The sequence below is a fragment of the Prionailurus viverrinus genome, chromosome A1 (assembly GCF_022837055.1).
Source record: "Prionailurus viverrinus isolate Anna chromosome A1, UM_Priviv_1.0, whole genome shotgun sequence".
Taxonomy (NCBI): domain Eukaryota; kingdom Metazoa; phylum Chordata; class Mammalia; order Carnivora; family Felidae; genus Prionailurus; species Prionailurus viverrinus.
Genome location: NC_062561.1, coordinates 211,938,344 through 211,945,520, shown reverse-complemented (window position 1 = coordinate 211,945,520; position 7,177 = coordinate 211,938,344).

Genomic DNA, 7,177 nt, shown 5'->3' with positions numbered 1-7,177 from the left:
TGCGAGTCTTCCAATCTCAAGACACCGCTCCCTGGAAGGAGTTGTGTCTACTCTCTAGAAGTCAATCCCCAAGAGAAGTCCACCTACCATTCCTGGACTGTATTCTGAGGACCTCTTAAGGAGGTCATTTATTTATGAAGACGTTCTAGAGTCCTAACTCTACAAGTCCAAGTCTTTACCTCTACTGCTGAAACTATAATTCCAATGAGCATCATAAAATAGGACTGGGGATATTTCCACAGTCTCCTCAGGCACAAACTGAGGACATCTTGTCATTCTGACTCTGAAATATTAGCCCTGGGAAGGATAGGGCATGCAAGGGTCAAGGGTAGAAATTTAGAGATTTGTTAAGAGGTGTGGGGGTGGTAAATAAGTGTCATGTTCTGGATAGATTCTGACGTTAGAGTTGACAGAATTAGGCTATTGAGGTAGTCTGTAGAAGAGGTGATCAGAGATTAAACAGGAACTGGGTGGGTGATAGCAGAGAAGAAGAGACAGATTAAAGAAATATTCAAAACGAAGTCTTACAGAGCCGGGGTAAATAAGTATATTCCTCAGTCCTCCCATTTGACTATCTTTGAAAAAGGGTTGGTTGTTTGCTTGCTTTGCTTTAAAAAATCTGTTGTTTTGGGGTTTTGACCCTTCTGTTAGGAATGAGAACCTACAAGTTTTAGTCTGGAAATCTTCATGTTGAACCATCTTTGCATTTCAGGATAAATCCCTCTCGGTATTGGTGTCTAATCAGTTATACATTGTTGAATTTGGTTTACTACTACTATTGACCCTTGAACAACATGGAGACTGGGGGGTGCTGGTCCCTCTCACAGTCAAAAAACTGCATATATTTTGACTCCCCCCAAAATTTACTACTAATATCCTACCGTAGACCAGAAGCCTTACTAATAACATGAAAAGTTGATTAACACAAACTTTGTATATTATATGTATTATATTCCAGAAGTATATGTAGTACTAGCAAATGTATTACATATACTACATGTATATGCTGATATTCATCTTTGAGAGATACAGATCTCTTGCAGCTGGCTTTTCATGGATTACCTCAACAGCCCTGCTCACAAGTTTGCTGGCAAGATCTTTAGCCACATTTAACTTTCTCCAGAAGCACATGTATGACAGTACATCGAGGACAACTTCCTTTTGCAGAGATCCATGGACCACACTCATTCAAGACACAAACATTCACATAGGAGCTCACAAAGAGGAATGTACTGCTGCCCTAAACAAAGCACAAGCATTGGCACCTCAGTTAAATTCCTGGGAAGAATTACTTGTTCAGTTGAAGATCTTTCCATCCCTGGCACTGTCAATGTTCCGTTTCCAGGATGAAAGTATATGGAGCTTTCTTGGACACTATAAAAGCAACTGGTAAAAATTGTATATATTTAAGAAACTTTTATGATACATACACACATATATGTATATATTCACATGTATATTCAACTATAAAAATATATATATAATTCTGAAAAGAAACAATAGGTAAAAATGCAGTGGGGAAGGTTCTGGTAAGATGGTGGAGCACCAGGAATCTGTCTCCTGATGTAGACAACAATTGCACTAACAGAATTTGTCTGAGATAACCATTTGGGAACTCTGCAGTCAATTGATGGTTTCCAAGTACTTAATTATGGAAGGCACCATTTTTTCTTTTTTTTCTTTTTTCTTTTTCTTTTTTTTTTTTTTTTTTTTGCATCTCACTCACTATTATTTTATTCTCAATGCTTATTCTGGTATATATAGCTTATTTATTGAAGGCAACAGGCAACAATATTTATTATTTGCCCTGGATTTTCCACTGGGCACCTTACTTATATATTTATGAAAGCATGAACAAACAGCATTGCTTTGTAATTGTCTGATATGTGCCCATATCCTCCACTAGGTGGAGGGTGTGGTCCACATTGACTGGGACCACATTGTATCCATCTCTGTATACCTCATGGAACTTGAATTCACTTCCTGGATCATAGTAGGCACCTACTACATGCTGGTTCTTGTTAGGCCTTAGAGATACTATGATGATCAAATCCTTATGCTGTCAGTCTTTACAGAGTTTAAGTTCCTGTTGTTCATTAGCTATGAGGTCTGAACAAATGGCATCTTCATATGTAAAATGAATAGTCTGCAGTTGATACTTAAAGTTTGATGCCCCTTCCAGTACCAGGATTCCAGATTTCTAATCCTCATCCTGGTTTGCAACCTACTCATGCTGAGATGGTTATGGAATGAAAAGTGTTGAAACACTTGTTCTTTCCTGATACCTACTTTGTGTTGCAGCTTCTGCTCAATTCATATAGCTGAGACTGGTTTGTGAGTGAAAGATAAGAGGTTAGGTTCTGTTACTCACATGCAGTCCCTTTTAACATCCCTAGATCTAGACAGCCTTAGGTGATAGACCTTAGAAAGTTTCCATGGAATGTCTACTCTTAGCACTACTCTGCACTAAGAGTCAGCGGTGAGATGGAATGGAAATTCTTATTATTGTCAACATGTGGTAGCAATTTCAGTACGTTTTACAAGGAAGTTTAGAGTTTGATTTGTTTTTTATTTTCCTGATATGGATGCTGAGTTTGGAAAGACAAAACAACAAACACAGTCTTTCTTAATCCTGCCAAGTGGGGATGACTTGGAGAAGAATATCTGGGAATCTCTTGGCAGGGGATGGTCACTTGCAGCTTCACAAAATCTTTTTCTTCTTCTTTTTTTAATTATTTATTTTTAAATTTACATCCAAGATAATTAGCATATAGTGCAATAATGATTTCAGGAGTAGATTCCTTAAGCCCCTTATACATATATCCCATCCCCCCTCGCATGACCCCTCCAGCAACCCTCAGTTTGTTCTCTATATTTAAGAGTCTCTTATGTTTTGTCCCCCTCCCTGTTTTTATATTGTTTTTGCTTCCCTTCCCTTATGTTCATCTGTTTTGTATCTTAAAGTCCTCATATGAGTGAAGTCATATGATATTTGTCTTTCTCTAATTTCGCTTAGCATAATACCCTCTAGTTCTATCCACGTAGTTGCAAATGGCAGGATTTCATTCTTTCTGTTTGCCAAGCAATACTCCATTGTATATATATACCACATCTTGTTTATCCATCCATCCATCAATGGACATTTGGGCTCTTTCCATACTTTGGCTATTGTTGATAGTGCTGCTATAAACATGGGATGCTAGTGTCCCTTTGAAACAGCATACCTGTATCTCTTGGATAAATAGTAGTGCAATTGCTGGGTCATAGGGTAGTTCTATTTTAAATTTTTTGAGGCCCCTCCATACTGTTTTCCAGAGTGGCTGCACCAGTTTGCATTCCCACCAAGAGGGCAGAAGAGATCCTCTTTCTCTGCATCCTTGCCAACATCAGTTGTTGCCTGAGTTGTTCATGTTAGCCATTCTGACAGGTGTGAGGTGGTATCTCATTGTGGTTTTGACTTGTATTTCCCTGATGATGAGTGATGTTGAGCATTTTTTCACGTGTCGGTTGGCCCTCTGGATGTCTTTGGAGAAGTGTCTATTCATGTCTTTTGCCCATTTCTTCACTGGATTATTTGTTTTTTGGGGTGTGGAGTTTGGTAAGTTCTCTATAGATTTTGGATACTAACCCTTTATCTGATATGTCATTTACAAGTATCTTCTCCCATTCTGTCGGTTGCCTTTTACTTTTGGTGATTGTTTCCTTCACTGGGCAGAAACTTTTTATTTTGATGAGGTCCCAATGGCTCATTTTTGCTTTTGTTTCCCTTGCCTCTGGAGTAGTGTTGAGTAAGAAATTGCTGCGGCTGAGATCAAAGAAGTTTTTGCCTGCTTTCTCCTCCAGGCTTTTGATGGCTTCCTGTCTTTCATGCATTTTGAGTTTATTTTTGTGTATGGCTTAAGAAAGTGGTCCAGGTTCATGTTTCTGCATGTCGCTGTCCAGTTTTCACAGCACCATTTGCTGAAGAGACTGTTTTTATTCCATTGGATATTCTTTCCTGCTTTGTCAAAGATTAGTTGGCCATAGGTTTGTGGGTCCATTTCTGGGTTCTCTATTCTGTTCCGTTGATCTGAGTGCCTATTTTTGTTCCAGTGCCATACTGTCTTGATGATTACAGATTTGTAATACACCTTGAAGTCCGGAATTGTAATGCCTCCAGCTTTGGTTTTCTTTTTCAAGAATACTTTGACTGTTCAGGGTCTTTTCTGGTTCCATACAAAATTTAGGATTGTTTGTTCTAGCTCTGTGAAGAATGCTGGTGTTATTTTGATAGGGATTGAATTGAATATGTAGATTGCTTTGGGTAGTATTGACATTTTAACAATATTTGTTCTTCCTATCCAGGAGCATGGAATCTTTTCCAATTTTTTTCTGTGTCTTCTTCAATTTCTTTCATAAGCTTTCTATAGTTTCAGTGCATATATTTTTTCACCTCTTTGGTTAGATTTATCCTGAGGTATTTTATGGGTTTTGGTGCAATTGTAAATGGGATTAATTCCTTGATTTCTCTTTCTGTTGCATTATTGGTGTATAAGAATGCAATCAATTTCTGTGCATTGATTTTATATCCTGTGACTTTGCTGAATTCATGGATCAGTTCTAGCAGTTTGTTTGGTGGAATCTTTTGGGTTTTCCATATACAGTATCATGTCATCTGTGAAGAATGAAAGTTTGACTTCCTCCTGCCTTTTGGATGCCTTTTATTCCCTTGTGTTGTGTGATTGCTGATACTAAGACCACCAATAATATGGTGAATAACAGTGGCAAGAGTGGACATCCCTGTCTTGTTCCTGACCTTAGGAAATTGAAAGCTCTGTTTTTCCCCATTGAGGATTACATTAGTGTTGGGCCTTTCATATATGGCTTTTATGATCTCGAGGTATTATCCTTCTATCCCTACTTTCTTGAGGGTTTTTATCAAGAAAGGATGCTGTATTTTGTCAAATCCTTTCTCTGCATCTATTGAAAGGATCATGTGGTTCTTGTCCTTTCTTTTACTTATGTGATATATCACATTGATTGTTTTGCAGATATTGAACCAGCCCTGCATCCCAGGTATAAATCCCACTTACTCGTGGTGAATAATTCTTTAATGTATTATTGGATCCAGTTGGTTAGTGTCTTGTTGAGGATTTTTGCATCCATATTCATCAGGGAAATTTATCTATACTTCTCCTTTTAGTGGAATTTTTGTCTGCTTCTGGAATCAAGGTAATGCTGGCTTCATAGAAAGAGTTTGGAAGTTTTCCTTCCATTTCTATTTTTTGGAACAGCTTCAAGAGAATAGGTGTTAACTCTTCTTTAACTGTTTGGTAGAATTCCCCTGGAAAGCCATCTGGCCCTGGACTCTTGTTTTTTTGGGAGATTTATGATTACTAATTCAATTTCTTTACTAGTTATGGGTCTGTTCAAATTTTCTATTCCTTCCTGTTTCAGTTTTAGTAGTTTCTATGTTTCTAGGAATTTGTACATTTCTTCCAGGTTGCCCATTTTCTTGGCGTATAATTGCTTATAATATTCTCTTATTTTGTTAGTATTTCTGCTATGTTGGCTGTGATCTTTCCTCTTTCATTCACGATTTTATTTATTTGGGTCCTTTCCTTTTTCTTTTTGATCAAACTGGCTATTGGCTTATCAATTTTGTTAATTCTTTCAAAGAACCAGCTTCTGGTTTCACTGATCTGTTCTACTGTTTTTTTGTGTTTTTGTTTTTGTTCTTTGTGTTTTTTTTTGTTTGTGTGTTTTGCTTTTGATAGCATTGATTTCTGCTCTACTCTAATCTTTATTATTTCCTGTCTTCTGCTGGTTTGGGGTTTTATTTGCTGTTTTTTTTCCCCAGCTCTTTATGGTGTAAGTTTGGGTTGTGTATCTGAGATCATTCTTCCTTCTTTAGAAAGGCCTGGATTGCTATATACTTCCCTCTTAAGACCACCTTTTCTGGGTCCCAGAGGTTTGGGGCTGTGGTGTTATCATTTTTATTGGCTTTCATGTACTTTTTAATTTCCTCTTTAATTTCTTGGTTAGCCCATTCATTCTTTAGTAGGATGGTCTTTAGTCTCCAAGTATTTGTTATCTTTCCACATTTTTTCTTGTGGTTGATTTCAAGTTTAATAGCATTGTGGTCTGAAAATATGCACGGTATGATCTCAATCTTTTTGTACTTGTTAAGGGCTGATTTGTGTCCTAGTATGTGATCATTCTGGAGAATGTTCCATGTGTACTGGAGAAGAATGTGTAGTCCACTGCTTTAGGATGAAATGTTCTAAATATATCTACTAAGTCCATCTGGCCCAGTGTGTCATTCAAAGTCATTGTTTCCTTGTTGATTTTCTGTTTAGATGATCTGCCCATTGTTGTAAGTGGGGTGTTTAAGTCCCCTACTATTATGGTATTATTATCAATGAGTTTCTTTATTTTTGTGATTAATTGATTTATATATTTGGGTGTTCCACATTTGGAGCATAAATGTTTACAATTGTTAGGTCTTCTTGGTGGATAAACCCCTTAATTATGATATAATGCCCTTCTTCACCTCATGTTACAGTCTTTATTTCAAAGTCTAGATTGTCTGGTATCAGTATGGCTACTCCAGCTTTCTTTGGTTGACCATTACCATGATAGATGGTTCTCCATCCCCTTACTTTCAATCTGAAAGTGTCTTTAGGTCTAAAGTGGGTCTCTTGTAAACAGCATATAGATAGATCTTGTTTTCTTAACCATTCTGTTACTCTATGTCTTTTGATTGGAGCATGTAGTCCATTGACATTTAGAGTGAGTACTGAAAGATATGAATTTATTGCCATTAGGTTTCCTGTAGAGTTGGAATTTCTGGTGGTGTTCTTGGTCCTTTCTAGTCTTTGTTGCTTTTTGTTTTTTATTCTTTGTTTTCTTTTTTCCCTTCGGAGAGTCCCCCTTAAATTTGTTGCAGGGCTTGTTTAGTGATCACAAACTCCTTTAATTTTTGTTTGTCTGGGAAACTTTTCATCTCTCCTTCTATTTTGAATGACAGCCTTGTTGGATAAAGAATTCTTGGCTGCATATTTTCCGGATTCAGCACATTGAATATATCCTGCCACTCCTTTCTTGCCTGCCAAGTTTCTGTGTATAGATCTGCTGCAAACCTGATCTGTCTTCCCTTATAGGTTAAGGACTTTTTTTCTTGCTGCTTTCATCATTC